We start from the raw sequence: 16,882 nt of genomic DNA on the forward strand, positions 1-16,882 counted from the left end.
GATGTAATAAATGTGGCATCAGCCTCCTGGGACTGATGTTTTGTATCACATTTAAGTCTTCTCTTATGAGGGGACGCTTCAGGTGGTATCAGAGCCGTAGGTTGGCCGTAGGACGTGACCCTAGGAGCGAAACCCGTTTTCAGGACCTTTCACCTTAGGACTTTTCTATCCTTAATCCTTTCCTCACACAAACACTTACCTTTGGTTCTTGCCCTGTTCCAGATGGCTGACAATGGATGGATCGGCGGAATCTGTTTCGCAGAGCCCGGCCTTCCAAAGTTGTTGATACTCAGCCTGGAACGCATTGGAGTTGTGGATCCGCCAGAGTTTCTTTACCGAGAGTACGACTCCAAGGGCACTCTTCGGTGTGACCTGATGATCTTCATAGCTAGGAGCACCCGCTACCCAGATGTGGACCCTTGGTTCATCTCCACCACTGGATTCCGTTTCCCGGATACCTATCGGAAAGCCGCCCGCAAAGCCCTGCGGCGTCTGCGTGTGATCTACAGACATCACCTCCAGCGGACTCCTATGGGATTTTTCCCGCCGACTGAAGGAAGGGGACGCACATGGATTGCCAGGATGAGAGGACTTGGAAGAGAAGAAGAAGACCTGGAAGACACGGTCTCTCACCTATCCATATATCTCACCGGCCTGGATGAGCTCTATCGCGAGCAAGCAGCACAACTGAAGCAGCTAGTCCACAGAGCAGAAAAGGCAACCCAGGAGATGGAGGAACAACGGTCGAGGACTTTCCATGCCGAGTATTCCCTAGCCGCCCTCCAAGTCCAAATGGATGAAAAAGAGGAAGAACTGGAAGAACAGCGGGCAAGAGCCACACGCGCCGAGGACTCGCTAGCCGCTCTCCAAGCTCGTATGCGGAGGTACGAGGCTCGCTGGGGAATAGGCGGATGGATAGAAGAAGACGCAGAAGAAGAACCCGAAGAGGCTCAATGGGATGTAGGCATTCAGGCCGAAGAGGAAGAGCCCATGGAAACCCATTGGGATGTTGGAACTCAAACTGAAGAAGAAGAACCTGAAGAGACCCACTGGGATAAAGGAACTCAGACCGAGGATGACATGATGGATCAGTATCTCCCACTGAAGAAACGCCCTCTTAGGATCGAGGAAGAGTCTCCATGATAGGGGTTGTCTCCAAGCTAGAACCTTTGCTCTAATAATAATCATGTACCCATGAAGTTGTACCCCCCATGACGCCATAAATAAAAATCATCTACCCCTTTGTGTACCTCAAATAATTGTGCAAGTTTTTCACCATATCTTTGTTTTCAGATGGCTGAGGAAGGATGGACCCAGGGCGACTGCCAAGCTGCACCTGGCTTCCCCAGCCTCTTGATCAACGCCCTGGAGAGCCTTGGCGTCACGGAACGCCCAAGGTACTACAGCAGAGAGTACGAGCATCATGGCACTCTCCGCTGCAGGGTGATCCTAGTCGTCGCCAGAAGTGACCGCTACCCCGACATCCTGTCATGGCGAGTGACTGCTACAGGGTTTAGGCACCAGGACACCTATCCTCTAGCCGTCAGGAAAGCACTTCGTTATCTGTGTCGGATTTTCGAAGAACACCTCACCCCCACACCAATGAGGTTCTTCCCACCAGCCATCAGGACACCAGTTTGGGAAGCTCGAATGAGAAGCCTGGAACGGCGCCGCCATGAAGAAGTCCTCCTGTACCAAGTAGCTACCTACCTAGCCTCCTTGGATCAGCTCTTTGACGAGCAAGCCAACTTGCTGAGGGAACAGACCCATCGAGCCGAGCAAGCAGAGCTCGCGCTAAGATTGCAGCAGATCCGAGCAGTCCAAGCCGAGGCAAGAGCCGCAGCAGCGGTCAGCAGTGAAGCAGTTGCTCAGGAGAGCCTCAGGCAAGCCCGAGACCGGCGTATGCAAGAATGGGCTAGTAGTGGAACCCCAGTCCTGGCAATAGGAGAAGACCATGTTCTGCTCCGAACGCCCGTCTTAGGATGGGGACCGCTCGATGGAAACCCACTAGCCCCACCCGAGAACCCTGGGAGGTCTACGGCCGCCGCCGCAAGAGAAGCCACAACGCAACCCCGGGAAAACGGAGGTCTAGAGGATGGCGAACCGGGACCACTCATTTCCCCGGAGGTCGTGTGATCCTTTCCGAGGGAGGAACCCACTCAAGCCGATGAGTCAGCCTAAAGTGCTAGCGACCGTCAAGGGATGAAGCCGTGTGGTCCGAAGAAGATCAGTGCCCCTTTTCTTTTGTAGTTGTGTACCCGGTCGTGTAGTACGCGTTTGGCCTTGCCCCTTGTTGTACCACCCTTGTTGTAATAAAGTTGCTTGTGCTTGTTGTTTGTGATGATTGCTTGTTGATTGTGTGCTTGCCGGCAGTAAATAGATACTGCCTTTTCAAAAATACGACTTAACCAACTTAAACATCACCTAATTTTAGTCCCAATCCACTCGTTCTGCAGATGGTTTCCCGGAGCATCACAAGGGCCTCCCGAGTCAGGGACCCAGCAGCCGCTGATGCAGGAGTACACCCTGACGGGCAAAACCATCCTCAGGAAGAACAAGAAGTGAGTCAGGGCAGAGGAGAAAATCATGGTGCACAGCTGCTGCCACCACCACCACCACCTTTCGTGGACCTGGCACAAGTAATCCATAACCAGACTCTCATACTGGAGACACTGGCCAATGCTCTAGTGAACAGGCAGCCACGAGAGCAGACCTTTAATGACAAGCTGACAGCTTTTCTGAGGGCCAAGCCACCCACTTTTGCCGGATCCAGCAACCCCTTGGATGCAGATGACTGGCTCCGCGTGATCCAGAGGAAGCTCGAGCCATTTGGGTGCCAGGATCGAGATAAAGTTCTTCTGGCTGCACATTAACTCACCGGGACTGCCTTAGCCTGGTGGGAGAATTACTGCGCTGCTGCCAGAGATGCCTCCACCATCACCTGGAATGAATTCGTGAGGGAGTTCCGCCGTTATCACATCCCCTCGGCCACCATGAAGCGCAAGGCAGATGAGTTCCGCGCACTTCAGCAGGGGAGTATGTCGGTGGAAGAATATACTCACCAGTTTATGGAGCTGTCTTGATATGCGCCAGATGAAGTGAACGACGACGAGAAGAAGCAGGACATGTTCAAGAAGGGACTAAACCCAGAACTCAGGACCCTACTCACCCCTCAGATCTATCCTGATTTCAACACCTTGATGAACAAGGCAATCCTCACCGAGAAGGCTAAGATTGATGAAAGGAAAGAGAACAAGCGCAAGTTTCTGGAGAGTAAGTCTTGCCAGCAGGATCGTTTTCAGAAGACCAGAAGTCTCAGCTACAACGCACCAAGGTCCCAAGCCCCAATGCAGTACAAAACTCAGTCTCAAGTGACAGGACCACGGGCCCCTAACACACAGCCCAGAAGCCAGAACACCATGAGGACCTCACAGAATAATGCGAGCCAGGTCACCAACAACAACAGCAACGTGAGAGCCTGCTTCAACTGCCGTGAGACGGGTCACTTCATCGCCGACTGCCCCTATGCCAAGAACAAGCCTGCTACTTCGGCTTTCTCCAACACAGTGAACGGACCCAAGCCAGTTCTGACCGGTGCCAACCGAGTGCCCCTCCGTGGCAACAGCAACAACAACAACAACCAGCAGAGGCAATCCCAGCAGTCTTTTGGACGAGCCCGTGTCAACCACATCGACGCACAGGAAGCTCAAGGAGCCCAGGGCGTAGTACTCGGTGAGTACCTAGTCAGCTCAACTCTTGCAACAGTACTGTTTGATTCTGGAGCATCACACTCATTCATATCCTCGAGCTTTGTGGAGAAACATAAAATACCTACGGTACTACTAAAAACACCACTATTAACCCGGACACCCGGAGGAGACATCAGGTGTCAACTGGGTTGTCTACGGGTAAGGATCAATTTAAGTGGGGTAGAGTTTTTAGCAGACCTAGTAGTGCTTAAGTCAGAAGGGATAGATGTGATCCTCGGAATGGATTGGCTAAGCAAACATAATGGCCTCATAGGTTGTACGGACAAGGTAGTACATCTGACAAACCCAGAGGGAGTCCAAGTGACCTGTCATACCCGGGAAAGTGGAGCAAACCCGATGGTGTTTAGCATGGAAGCCAAGTCCTTGGAAGAAGTCCCAGTAGTGAATGAGTACCCCGATGTCTTTCCCGAAGAACTTCCCGGTATGCCACCAGATAGGGACATAGAATTTGTCATTGATCTTGTTCCTGGAACCGCCCCCATAGCCAAGAGACCGTATAGGATGGCAGCCTCCGAGTTGGCTGAATTAAAGAAACAACTAGAGGAACTACAACGGATTGGCTTTATCAGGCCAAGTTCGTCACCTTGGGGAGCCCCGGTTCTATTCGTCAAGAAGAAGGACGGAAGTATGAGGTTGTGTGTAGACTACCGGGCACTAAACGAAGTCACTATCAAAAATAAGTACCCCCTTCCCAGGATCGATGATCTCTTTGATCAGTTAAAAGGAGCCAAGTACTTTTCCAAGATTGACCTAAGGTCCGGATATTTTCAGCTCAAGATTAGGGAAAGCGACATCCCGAAGACAGCCTTTGTCACCCGATACGGACAGTTTGAGTTCACAGTGATGTCTTTCGGACTGACAAATGCACCGGCCTATTTCATGAACCTCATGAACAAAGTGTTTATGGACGAGCTAGATAAGTTTGTCGTAGTCTTCATTGATGACATACTTATTTACTCAAAGAGTATTCAGGAGCACGAGCAACACTTGAGGGTAGTTCTAGAGAAGCTGAGGATGCATAGGTTATATGCCAAATTCAGCAAGTGCGAGTTCTGGCTGGAGAAAGTAGCCTTCCTTGGTCATATTTTGACCGCAGAAGGAGTGGCAGTAGACCCCGAGAAGGTCGAAGCAGTATCCAACTGGCAGCAACCAACCAATGTCAGTGAGATCAGGAGTTTCCTCGGATTAGCTGGGTACTATCGGAGATTTATTGAGGGATTTTCTAAGATAGCCCGGCCCATGACAGAGCTGCTCAAGAAAGAGAAGAAATTCACCTGGACGGAGTCGTGTGAAAGAAGTTTCCAGGAGTTGAAGCGAAGATTGACGACAGCCCCAGTGCTAACCCTGCCGGATATTCATCGGGATTTTGTCATCTATTGTGATGCGTCCCGACAAGGATTGGGTTGTGTGCTGATGCAAGATGGGAAAGTCGTTGCATATGCTTCCCGTCAGCTCAGGACTCATGAGCAAAATTACCCGACTCATGATTTGGAGCTTGCAGCCGTAGTGCACGCACTTAAGATCTGGAGGCACTACTTGATTGGAAATAAGTGCGAAATCTTCACCGATCATAAAAGTATGAAGTATATCTTCACCCAACCAGACCTAAACCTGAGTCAGAGAAGATGGCTGGAATTAGTCAAAGATTATAATTTGGAAATTCATTATCACCCAGGTAAAGCCAATGTAGTAGCCGATGCCCTAAGTCGGAAATCCTACGGGCCCAAGAATGACCATTTACGAGAGGAAATGGCACGATTAAATGTGCACATTGTCCCTCGAGGTTCCAGCCAAGTGCTGAACGTTCAATCCACTCTAGAAGAAAGAATCAGGAAAGCCCAAAAATCGGACAAGGGACTGATGGAAATCCGGAGGCAAACCGGAGAAAATAAGGCCCCAGACTATCGAGTTGATAATAAGGGAACGTTGTGGTATAAAGACAGAATTTGTGTGCCCCAGAAAGGAGATTTCAGGCAGATAATCATGGATGAAGCCCACAACTCAGCCTACTCAATTCACCCAGGATCCACCAAAATGTACATGGACTTAAGACAGAAATATTGGTGGAATGGGATGAAGGCAGATATTGCACGATTCGTCGCCCATTGCGATACTTGCCAGAGAATCAAAGCTGAACACCAGAAGCCGGCAGGATTGTTGCAACCCCTACCCATTCCGGTTTGGAAATGGGATGAAGTAGGAATGGATTTTGTGGTGGGTTTGCCCAGAACCCAGAAAGGACACGATTCCATATGGGTAATAGTGGATCGCCTTACTAAATCAGCTCACTTCATACCCGTACGGACCAACTATGACGGGGAGAAGCTAGCTAAGCTCTATATAGAGAACATAGTGAAATTGCATGGTGTGCCCTGCCGAATCGTTTCAGATAGAGGGACCCAGTTCACCTCAAGATTTTGGAAGAGTTTGCATAAAGCCATGGGCACCAAGCTAGACTTTAGTTCCGCTTATCATCCGCAGACGGATGGTCAGACGGAAAGGGTGAATCAGATTATGGAAGATATGCTGAGAGCGTGTGTTCTCACTTATGGCAAAGATTGGGAACAAAGCTTACCGTATGCCGAGTTCTCATACAACAACGGGTACCAAGCAAGCTTGGGCATGTCACCGTTTGAAGCTCTCTACGGAAGGAAATGCAGGACCCCTCTGATGTGGTCAGAAGTTGGAGAACGTGCCCTAGTCGGCCCCGCACTCATAAAGGAAGCAGAGGAAAGAGTCGCCGAGATTCGAGAAAAGCTAAAAGCAGCCCAGTCCCGACAAAAGAGCTATGCGGACAAGAAAAGACGGGAAATAAGTTTCAACCCAGGAGATTTCGCGTATCTCATGGTATCACCCATTCGAGGGACCCGAAGATTTCAGGTACAAGGAAAATTGGCCCCTCGGTATATTGGACCATACCGAGTTCTGAAGAAAATTGGAGCAGTAGCATACCGTTTGGAACTACCAGAAGAAATGTCGGATATACACCCAGTATTCCATGTCTCGCAGTTGAGAAGGTGTTTGAGGGTACCCGAGGCAGAGCACGTGCCAGTAGAAACAATAGATTTACAGCCAGACCTGCGGTACCAGGAAATACCGGTCAAGATTCTAGACACCGTCGCCAGGAGAACCAGAAACTCCGAAGTACGAATTTGCAGAGTTCAGTGGAGCAGACACGGAGTAAAAGAAGCTACATGGGAGCGCGAAGATGCTCTGAAGAAGGAATTTCCCCACCTATTTAGGAACCAGTCGAATCTCGAGGACGAGATTCATTTTAAGTGGGGTAGGTTTGTAACAACCCGAAAATTACCTAAAATAAATTGTGCGCTAAAATTTTGCTTCGTCGTTGAGCTCGAGATCCCTCCTTGAAACCCTAACCCCAGTTGTCCGGAATCCTCCCTGTTCCGCCGGATCTCCCGATTTCCCAAAGACCCGACACCCGTATCCAGCACCCTGTTTCCCCTCGACCTGCGCGTCGCGCCCTCGCGCGCCCGGACGCCAAGCGTGGCCGACCGGCTCCGCGATCAGCGCCGTGATCCCGGCGCGGATCCATCTCTCTCCCCCTCTTTTTCTCCCCCCATTTCTCTTTTTCCATTTTCTTTTCTTTTTCCTTTTCCCTCTCCTTCCCTCTCTCTCCTTCCTTTCCTCTCTGCCGCGCGCGTGACCCGGCCCCTCCTGCCCCCTGCTCCACCCGGCCGCGCCCACCACCGGGACACGCCGCCTTGGACCCCGCTCCGGCCACGCAGCGCGCCTGGCCCGGCCCGGTCCTCCTCCCCTCGCACGCCGCCCGGTCCCGCTCGCCCCCCCCTCTGCGCTGGCCCGCTCCCGAGCACGCCCCGCGCGCCGCTCGCCGCGCGCGCACCAGGCTCGCCCCGGCCCGCGCCACCGGCCGCTTCCTCGCGCGCCGCCGCTCCCTCGCGCGCCGCCGGTCCCGCTCAAGCCGCTCGCATGCAGCCGTGCCGGGCGAACCCCGCACGCTCACGCTACGCCGCCGACCGTCGTTGACGCGGTACAGCGGCAACGACCCACGCACAGCGCCACCGGCGACCCGCCGTCGTGTCCCATCCCGCTCGCCGGCCCCGCCTGCCCCGCTCCACCGCCTTGGCTGCCTATAAAGGGGGCCAAGGAGCACCCCCGGCGCTCCCACGAACCGCAGAGCCACCGCCCGCTGCCTCCTTGCCCTCCTAGCGCCGCCGCCAGCACCGCCTAGCGCCGCCGCCACTGGTACCGCGGAGGCCCCTCCCCACTGCTCCACGGCACGAATCAAGGTAGGGGATGGCACCCCTATGGCCTCCTGATGCTTTTCCCCCCTTCCCCCATCCGCTATCGTGGCCCAGAGCCGCCGGCCAAGCTCCATCGCCGCCGGCCACCGTGGCTAGGCCACCTCGGGCCACCTCGGTCCGAGCCATGGCCGGGAGTCGAACTCTCCCAGCCCCCACCTCCTTTTCCCCTTACCCCGGAGCCGCCTCGGGCCCTTGGCCGCCGGGTTTGGCCACACCGGCGAGCCGCCGGCCCCTCCCCTGTTTTCCCAGCGCGGGGGAGGAAGAGGACTGGCATTTTTGCCAAGAACCCCCTCCACTTTTCTATATTCACTAAGGAAACCCCACCCCTTTAAAGCCTTTTTCAATTAAAACCCCTTTTTTTGCTATATTCTCAAAATAAACCCCCACCATATAAAGTTAATTACAACTAAGCCCCTGACTCTTTCAGATTAACCCAAGAAACTTCTAAAATATAAACCAAGCCCCTGCCTACGTAATCTTAATTACAATTAGGTCCCTGGACCCCTGTTTAGGGCCTAAACGCTCCCCTGACCTATCATTTTATGTGCCTAACGACCCCGGCTTAACTTAAAATTTTACCCCGTCTCTCCTAACTCAGTTTTGGCCATACCATTCAGAAACCATTCAAAAATAACAATCTATGCTCTATATTTCATGTGTTCCCGTTTTGAGCTCGACGACAAATCCTTGTTTTGATTGTGTGCTTGTTTGTGTGCGCTGTAGACCACGGAGTGAACGAAGGAGAACCCGTCAACGAGCCGTGCTGTGAGCAGGAGAACGAGGACCAATTCCACGACCCCGAGCCCGAAGGACAAGACTTCCCCGAAGGCTTCGAAGACGGCAAGTTCAATCCCATCCTTTGATGCATGTTTCTGTCCTAGTTTTTATAAACACAACCCAATGGCCTGTTTTATAAATTGCATATGTTTTACTTGCATGAAAACACGGTTGGATAGCCACCCCTTGATTTGTGATGACCATTCCTTGACCACCTAGATTAATGTCTGATTTTGTTTGGACGTTAATCGATATTAGAATGCTTAGGACTTTACTCATAATACTATTTGATTTATAAAGAAAATGTGTGCGTGTGGGAAGGGATAAAACGTGGATTTTCGAAAGATGAGTATGGACGGGATGGACGGCATTTTTGTGTGAATTGCCGACTGGTGTGCTTATGCCTGTGTGGCAGGGCAAAGAAGGGAGATATCCATCTTGTCGTGTCTAAGGACCGAGTTGGTGTGTCATCTCACCTAACTCCACTATCGTGCAAACCACTCGACCGTTGAATGGGCAACGGCGTAGCATAAATCCCACTAGTTGGTGTGGTAGCCATCAGGAGAGCTGAGAGCAACGGGTAACTAAGGAAAAGGGATAAGCCCCGAGTGGCTTATGCCCGGTTATACCTAAGTGAATGGTCAATGAACCCTTGGTGCATCCCGTGATGGCTAGTCAGGCTTAGCTATGGTGGGTAATGGCTATGTTGGGATCTACACCGACACAACGGTGTTCGAGTTGTGGTATCCTACTTGTGGGTAAAGTTGCACACCTCTGCAGAGTTAAGAATCTATTCGAATAGTCCGTGCCCACGGTATTGGGCGAGTTATGGTGTGGTCACATAACTAGTGTTTCTTTGGGATGGGCTGGTGTGAGTTGTTTTGGAATTGGTTCCGGCAGTTGTGCCGTGTGCTACGACGGACGGGGAGTCCGGTAGCAGTTTTAAAACCTGAACTCTGTGTTACTGCAAAAACTGATTTCTAAAAGGTTTTTCGTAAAATAAACCCCTGCATAAAATGTCGTTTTTCTGCAAATTAAACCGTAACCTTATCCTTGATTTACCTATGCATATTATTCTGTTATAACCCCCTCCGTGGGTGTGGTTGGACTTGCTGAGTACGTTTGTACTCACCCCACTCTTACTTTTTACAGAAGAAGACCCGGACTTCGTACCAGACGACGCCGAGTAGGGTTATCGTTCTACACCCAACCTTGCCTGTGGAACCAGCCCTGTTGAGATGCCTCCGCTGTCACAGTACTCTGAGCCCGTAGTAGACCCTATGTGGTTCGCGGTCTGGTGTTATGTCGTAGCCTGGTTAATTATTATTATCATCTGTATCGAGTGTCCTCCAAGGTTTGTACGGTTTTGAACCATCTGATGTAATAAATGTGGCATCAGCCTCCTGGGACTGATGTTTTGTATCACATTTAAGTCTTCTCTTATGAGGGGACGCTTCAGATCTTTTCAATCCATTTCAAGAACAGTTCCAGCAATTTTATCAGATTTAGATCATTTCAAGTATGAATTACTGAACGAAAAGCTACACTAGCATGAATAAGATAGTAAAGCATATCAACACGCCCTAACATGCTAGTAGCCAAGACAGGGTGAGCATGTTTTCAGATTTTCAAATCAAAATAGCTTAACTTAGATGATGTCATATACACAATGGAGCAAGCTATACATGATCAAGTTTATCAACTCACACTAGCAGGCACTAGAAGATCATAACAATGTATACAAGAATGCTAGTGCAAGTGAGACAATGCAAAATGCAAACATGTACAATGTATATGCACAATGCAATTACCAAACCTAGAAAACAAAAAGAAGAGCAAACAAGACCTACAAAGCTAACCAAAGAAAAGTCAGCGATCAAAAGGGGTAACACACCCCAAGCTCCCCTCGCAAGCGAGCAAATGTGTCCTGCTCTAGCGGTTTGGTGAGGATATCTGCGGTTTGCCTCTCTGACGGGACATGGATCAGGTCTATGTGTCCTCTCTCATGGTTGTCTCGCAGGAAATGGAATCGGATGTCTATGTGCTTGGTTCTGGAGTGTAGGACAGTGTTCTTTGCAATGCTAATGGCTGACATGTTGTCTACAAAGATGGGAACCCTACCGAAACTCAAGCCATAATCCTGCAAGGTTTGTTTCATCCAAAGTATCCGGGAGCAGCAGCTAGCAGCGGCAACATACTCAGCTTCTGTGGAAGAAAGCGCTACGCTAGCCTGCTTGCGAGAGGACCAAGACTCCAAAGATGTACCGAGAAATTGACAAGTGCCGGATGTCGACTTGCGATACAACCGACACCCACCGAAATCGGCATCAGAAAAGCCCACCAAAACCAGAGAAGAATCCGCAGAATACCAAAGACCAAATTCAGGGGTGAATTTCAGATACCTGAAGATGCGTTTCACCACCTGCCTGTGGGAGGTGCGCGGCGAAGCTTGATACCGCGCGCAAAGGCAGACGCCGAACTGGATGTCCGGTCGTGTCGCCGTCAGGTACAGGAGAGAGCCGATCATGCTCCTGTACTCCTTCTGGTCCACCGCCTCGCCGTCCAAGTCCTCATCAAGCATTGTAGATGTGCTGATCGGAGTCGGCTGAGGAGACAAGTCACTCATGTCGAACTTCCGCAGCAAGTCTCTAGTGTACTTGGCTTGATGGACAAAAGTGCCTTGAGGAGTTTGCTTGATCTGCAGCCCGAGGAAGAACTGCAACTCACCCATCATGCTCATCTCGAACTCCCTGGACATCTGCTCAGAAAACTTGGAGACAAGAGCGTGAGAAGAGCCACCAAAGATAATATCATCCACGTATATCTGAACTAAAAGAAAAGCAGTGCCAGATCGCATGAGGAACAAAGTTTTATCAACACATCCCATTTTAAAGCCCCGAGCCAGGAAAAAGGTTTTCAATATATCATACCAAGCTCTAGGTGCCTGTTTCAAATCGTAAAGAGCTTTCTGAAGTTTATAAACATGGTTCGGAAACTTGGGATTTTCGAAACCAGGGGGTTGCTTCACATAAACCTCTTCTTCAATAAAGTCATTCAAGAAGACAGATTTAACATCCATTTGGAAAACCTTAAAACCCTTGGAAGCAGCAAATGCAAGAAAGATTCGAATAGCTTCCAATCGAGCAACAGGGGCAAAAGTTTCCTCAAAATCAATACCCTTTTTTTGGCAAAACCCCTGGGCAACAAGACGAGCCTTGTTTCGAACAACCAAACCATCCTCACCCTGCTTGTTTTTGAAAACCCACTTCGTTCCGATGCGATTACAAGCAGGTGAAGGCTCGACTAAAACCAAAACTTGGTTTCTTTCAAAATTTTCAAGTTCCTCATGCATGGCATTGACCCAATTAGAATCAGAAAGAGCGTGTCCAATATCTTTGGGCTCAAAAGAGGCAACAAATGCTGAATGAGGAAAGCCAGCGATACTTGTTACCTTGGACCTGGTGACTCGCTCGTTGAGATCACCTAGCATCTGTTGAGGTGGATGACGACGCTGAATGTGTCGCGGTGCTTCCCGTGTCGAAGTCGCCTCCTCCTCAACCAAAACGGGTGTCTCCTCAGGTGCAGCTGGTGAAGCCTGAGTCACCTCCTCGAATAGCCCCCGGGAAGTAGATTAGTCGGGTCGGGGCTGTCATCATCATCCGAGCTCGTGGCAGAGATAGCTGGGTCCACAGCACGAGTGGTAGCCTCAGCGTCGCCATCTGCAGCTTCTTCCTCCTCATCTTCAAATATGGAGGTGCCGAGCTCATCATCTCCTGCAACTTTAAAGACAGAAGAATTGCACAGTGCAGTCTCGTCGAAAGTGACTTCACAAGTCTCTCTGACGATGTTAGTATCAATAATCAGCACACGGTACGCTCTAGAGTGAGAAGCATAACCGAGAAAAACACCGTCAGACGAGCGAGACTCAAATTTATCAAGATTTCCATCTTTCAGCACAAAGCACCGGCAATCGAAAACTCTGAGATGGTCAACACGGGGCTGGCGTCCAAACTGCAACTCATAAGAAGTCCTGTGCATGAAAGCACGCAAGAAAATGCGGTTGGACACGTAACAAGCGGTGTTAACCGCCTCAGCCCAGTATTTGCGAGGAGTCCTATGCTCATCGAGCATCGTCCTCACCATCTCAACCAGCGACTGATTCTTCCGCTCTACAACTCCATTCTGCTGTGGAGTGTAGGGAGAAGAATACTGGTGTTCAAGCCCTTGATCACTGCAAAATGCGTCAAAACGAGCGTTTTTGAATTCTGTGCCATTATCACTGTGAATCGCTCTCATGGCCTGGGGTAGCTCGTTTTTCAACCTCAAGATCAAGTCTCGAACAAACTCGAAAGCCTCATCCTTGGTTCTCATGAAAAAGACCCAAGAATAGCTAGAAAAGTCATCCACAATCACAAGAACGTACCACTTCCCACCAACAGACATCACCCGAGAAGGACCAACAGTGTCCATGTGTAGCAACTCTCCAGGGTGAGAGGTCATCACCTGATTAACAGGCGGATGTGAAGTGGCAATCATCTTCCCGTGGCGACACGGATGGCAAACAAAGTCCTTTTCAAACTTCAATTTGGGCAATCCTCGGATTAGGCCAAGTGAGCTTAGTCTCGACAACAAATCGAAGCTCAAATGTCCAAGTCTCCTATGCCACTTCCACAAATCAGAAGAAGGACCGGCCAACAAGCAACGAGAACGGCCAAGAGGAGTTCCAGAGAAGTCAACCAAGAAAACCCGATCGCGAGGTGTAATCCGACAAACCAAATCTCCTCTGGAATCAAGAACACGCAAACAACCCTCCTTGAAGCGAACCTCAAACCCCTCATCAAGAAGTTGCGATACAGAGAGCAAATTAAAGCCAAGATTCGAAACCAAAGCAACTTCTCTCAGGGTAAAGCGATCAGAAACTCGAACAGCGCCAAGTCCACGTACCTTTCCTCTTCCATTATCCCCGAACACAATGTACTTCTTTGAGCGCATCGGGGTGAGGCTGGAGAACCATTTGTCATTTCCGGTCATGTGGCGCGAACAACCGGAGTCCATGATCCACCTGTTCTCCAAGCCTCCGACCTGCACGTCAGTAGTGAGACAAAGGGTGAGCAAATGTCTCAACACTGGGGTTAGCAAAGTGAGAAGCAAACCAGTGTCGAGCCATTTGCTCTACAGAAGGGTTAGCAAAACCAGACAAAGCGTATCCCCCGTCCCGTCTACTGCGTGACTGATGAATACCACCGCGAGGAAAAGTGTGGAGCCTCAAAACCTCCTCCAAAGCCTCGGTCCCATGGTCCATAGCCGTACTGAAAACGACCAGGAGCACGGCCGGCAAAGCGACCACCCGCTGGAGCATGGTAACCACCATCGTCTCCCTGACCTCCACCTACACGGCGCGCCCTAGCATCTTGCCTACCACCACGCCGAGAAGGACCATGCACCCGAGCATAGTACATGTCCGCGTTCCGTCTTTCCTGATCTCTCCTCACAGCCCGCTTCCTCCTGAAGCAAAACTCCTCCAGGTGACCTTCCCTGTCATAGAACTCGCAGTGGTACCTCACCTCACGCTTGGGAGGTGGAGGCCTAGCCTGCGGATGGGGAGGAGCAGCCCTCTTCTTCTGGGCAACCTGGGCTGTGGCAGCAGGGAGCGTGCCGAGGGAATTCCTCAGCTCATTGGGCTTGGGAACCCAAACATGCTTCTGCAGAGATGCTCTCGGTGGTTCTTTAAGCACACCATCCGCGGAGTCAACAAGCGAAGGCTGCGTGCTCGTGCTAGCAGTGTTTCCAGCAGCCTTGCCAATCTTACCATACAACCTGTTAAAGTCTGACTTCGTGTATGTGTAACAGACCCCAAACCCATCACCACGCTTGAACTGCTTAATCATCATGCCCAACTGCGGCTCACTGCTAGAAACCCAACTCAGAATCGCCCTAAGGTATGTGTTCTCATTCTCCAGGTTGGCTTTCTCTACCGCAAGATTATCCAAATCAGAGATCAAATCAGGGCAACACAGAGCAGTCAATAGGTGGGCTAGACTCTACGACCTTAGTCTTTCCAAAAGACTTGATCAAAATGTTTTTCTCCTCTAGCTCCGACCTAAGCGTGGGACAAAGCTTACAAGCATCAAGCAAAGCAGGCCTAGATCTAAGCTCCTCTAGTTCACAAACAACAGTAGCAAACTTGGACTGCAAAGAAGCTAGATCAGACTTGAAGATAGGACACTCATCGCATTCAAGCACATCACTAACAATGGGATTGTCCTTGACAAGTTCAAGCTCATGCTTGACCTTGGTTAGCTTGTGAGACACGTCAGAAAGCGAAGTCTTAGCAACATCTAAGTTCACGACGTTCTCATCATGCTTGGCACGGAGAGCAACAAGATCATTCATGTGAGATATGCAGCCAGCGCACTCATCCTCACTAGATTTCTCCCTAGCACAAGCCAGCTCAGGCCTAAGCTTTCTACGCTCTCTAGCTGCTTCCTTAAGCAGCCTCTTCTGGTTGTCGAGAGCGGCGTACAACTCCCTAACCTCTATATCAAGCAGGTCGATCGTGGAGTTTACCTCTGAATCGCTCTCGGAACCAGGAGAAGAGCCGGAGTGCGTCGGTGTAGCATGTCCATCTGAAGACGCACGAGAACCATCGGCTTCGCCCGCCATGGTGTAGAAGCTCTTGCGCCGACCGGCCGCCAAGCAAAGGCCGATGAAGCCGGTGGCTTCCTTGTCCCGCTTCTTCTTCTTCTTGTCGTCGTCGTCGGAGGTCGGTGAAGAAGAACGGTCGGTGTTGGAGCTCTTGTCGAGGTCGCTGAGCTGCGCCAGGAAGGCCTTCTCCCGCTTCTTGGCCTTATACGGGAAGCGCTTCTTGAGCGACTCCTTGTCGAAGCATCCTCCCCGATCACGACTGCGGTGCTTGTGGCGCCGACGCTCCTTGTTGGAGCCTCCCTCGTCGCGGTCGCGGTGGCGGTAGTAGTCGAAGGAGTTGTTCAAGTCACCGCTGGACTTCTTGGGGCAATTGGCGATGAAGTGGTTCAGATCGCTGCAGTTGTAGCACCCGGGGTTCTTCTCCCTCTGCCTGTTGTGGTACACACGCTGGAACTTGCTGATGAGGAGGCACAAGTCATCGTCACCCAGCGTCTCCAGCTGCTCATCTGAAACAGAAGGCAAAGAGACAAGAGAAAAGCCAAGAGCAGAGTTAGCGTTAGAGCTCGATCCACCACCTGGGCCAGTCACAAGAGCGATGCTCTTGGAAGGAGGGGCACCATTGAGCTTGGCTCGTGTCTGGTTATCCACCTCCGTGGCCTTGAGCTTGCTGAAAAGCTCGTTCACGGTCAGAGTCTCATAGCCTGCAGACTCAATGATCGTGTTCACCTTGAGATCCCACACAGAGCGGTCAAGTGCGTAGAGCAACTTGAGAGCCTTCTCGTGCTCTGTGTACTCAAGGGCACCAGCAGATCTGTTCGCATTGACTTTGTTCACAATCTACTGAAAATGACTGAACATCAAGTCAATGCTCTCACCCGGCTCCTGTGTGAAGTTCTCGTACTCACGCCGGTGAGTCTCGAACAGTCTGGCCTTCACCTGAGGTGTACCCTCGTGGTAGTTCTCAAGGTACGTCCAAATTTTGTGGGCTTCCTGAAAACCCTGGACGCATGAGAACTCCGCACGAGAAACGCCAGCGAATAAGGCATTGACGGCCTTGGCGTTAGCCTCGTGCTGGATCACCTGAAGAGGTGTGGTCCGAACAGCCAGCACCTCGTAAAGCTGGTTCGTGATAATTTTCCAGACCTCAGCTCCCATGCTCTGCAAGAAGGCTCTCATGCGAACCTTCCAGTAGGCATAGTCCTTGCCGGAAAACACTGGGATCTTACCAAGACTTGCCATGGTCGCCAAGTGGTTTTCGAACTGGTTAAGTTACTGAAAACCTCAACCAAGCTCTGATACCAATTGAGGGACCGAAACCGGCGACCAGAGGGGGGGGTGAATGGGAGCCGATCAAAATTTCTTCCGAAATCGATTCGTCGGCCTATATCCCTAAATCACTGCAAGCCC

This window comes from Panicum virgatum, chromosome 1K (genome assembly GCF_016808335.1).
Source record: "Panicum virgatum strain AP13 chromosome 1K, P.virgatum_v5, whole genome shotgun sequence".
NCBI lineage: Eukaryota > Viridiplantae > Streptophyta > Magnoliopsida > Poales > Poaceae > Panicum > Panicum virgatum.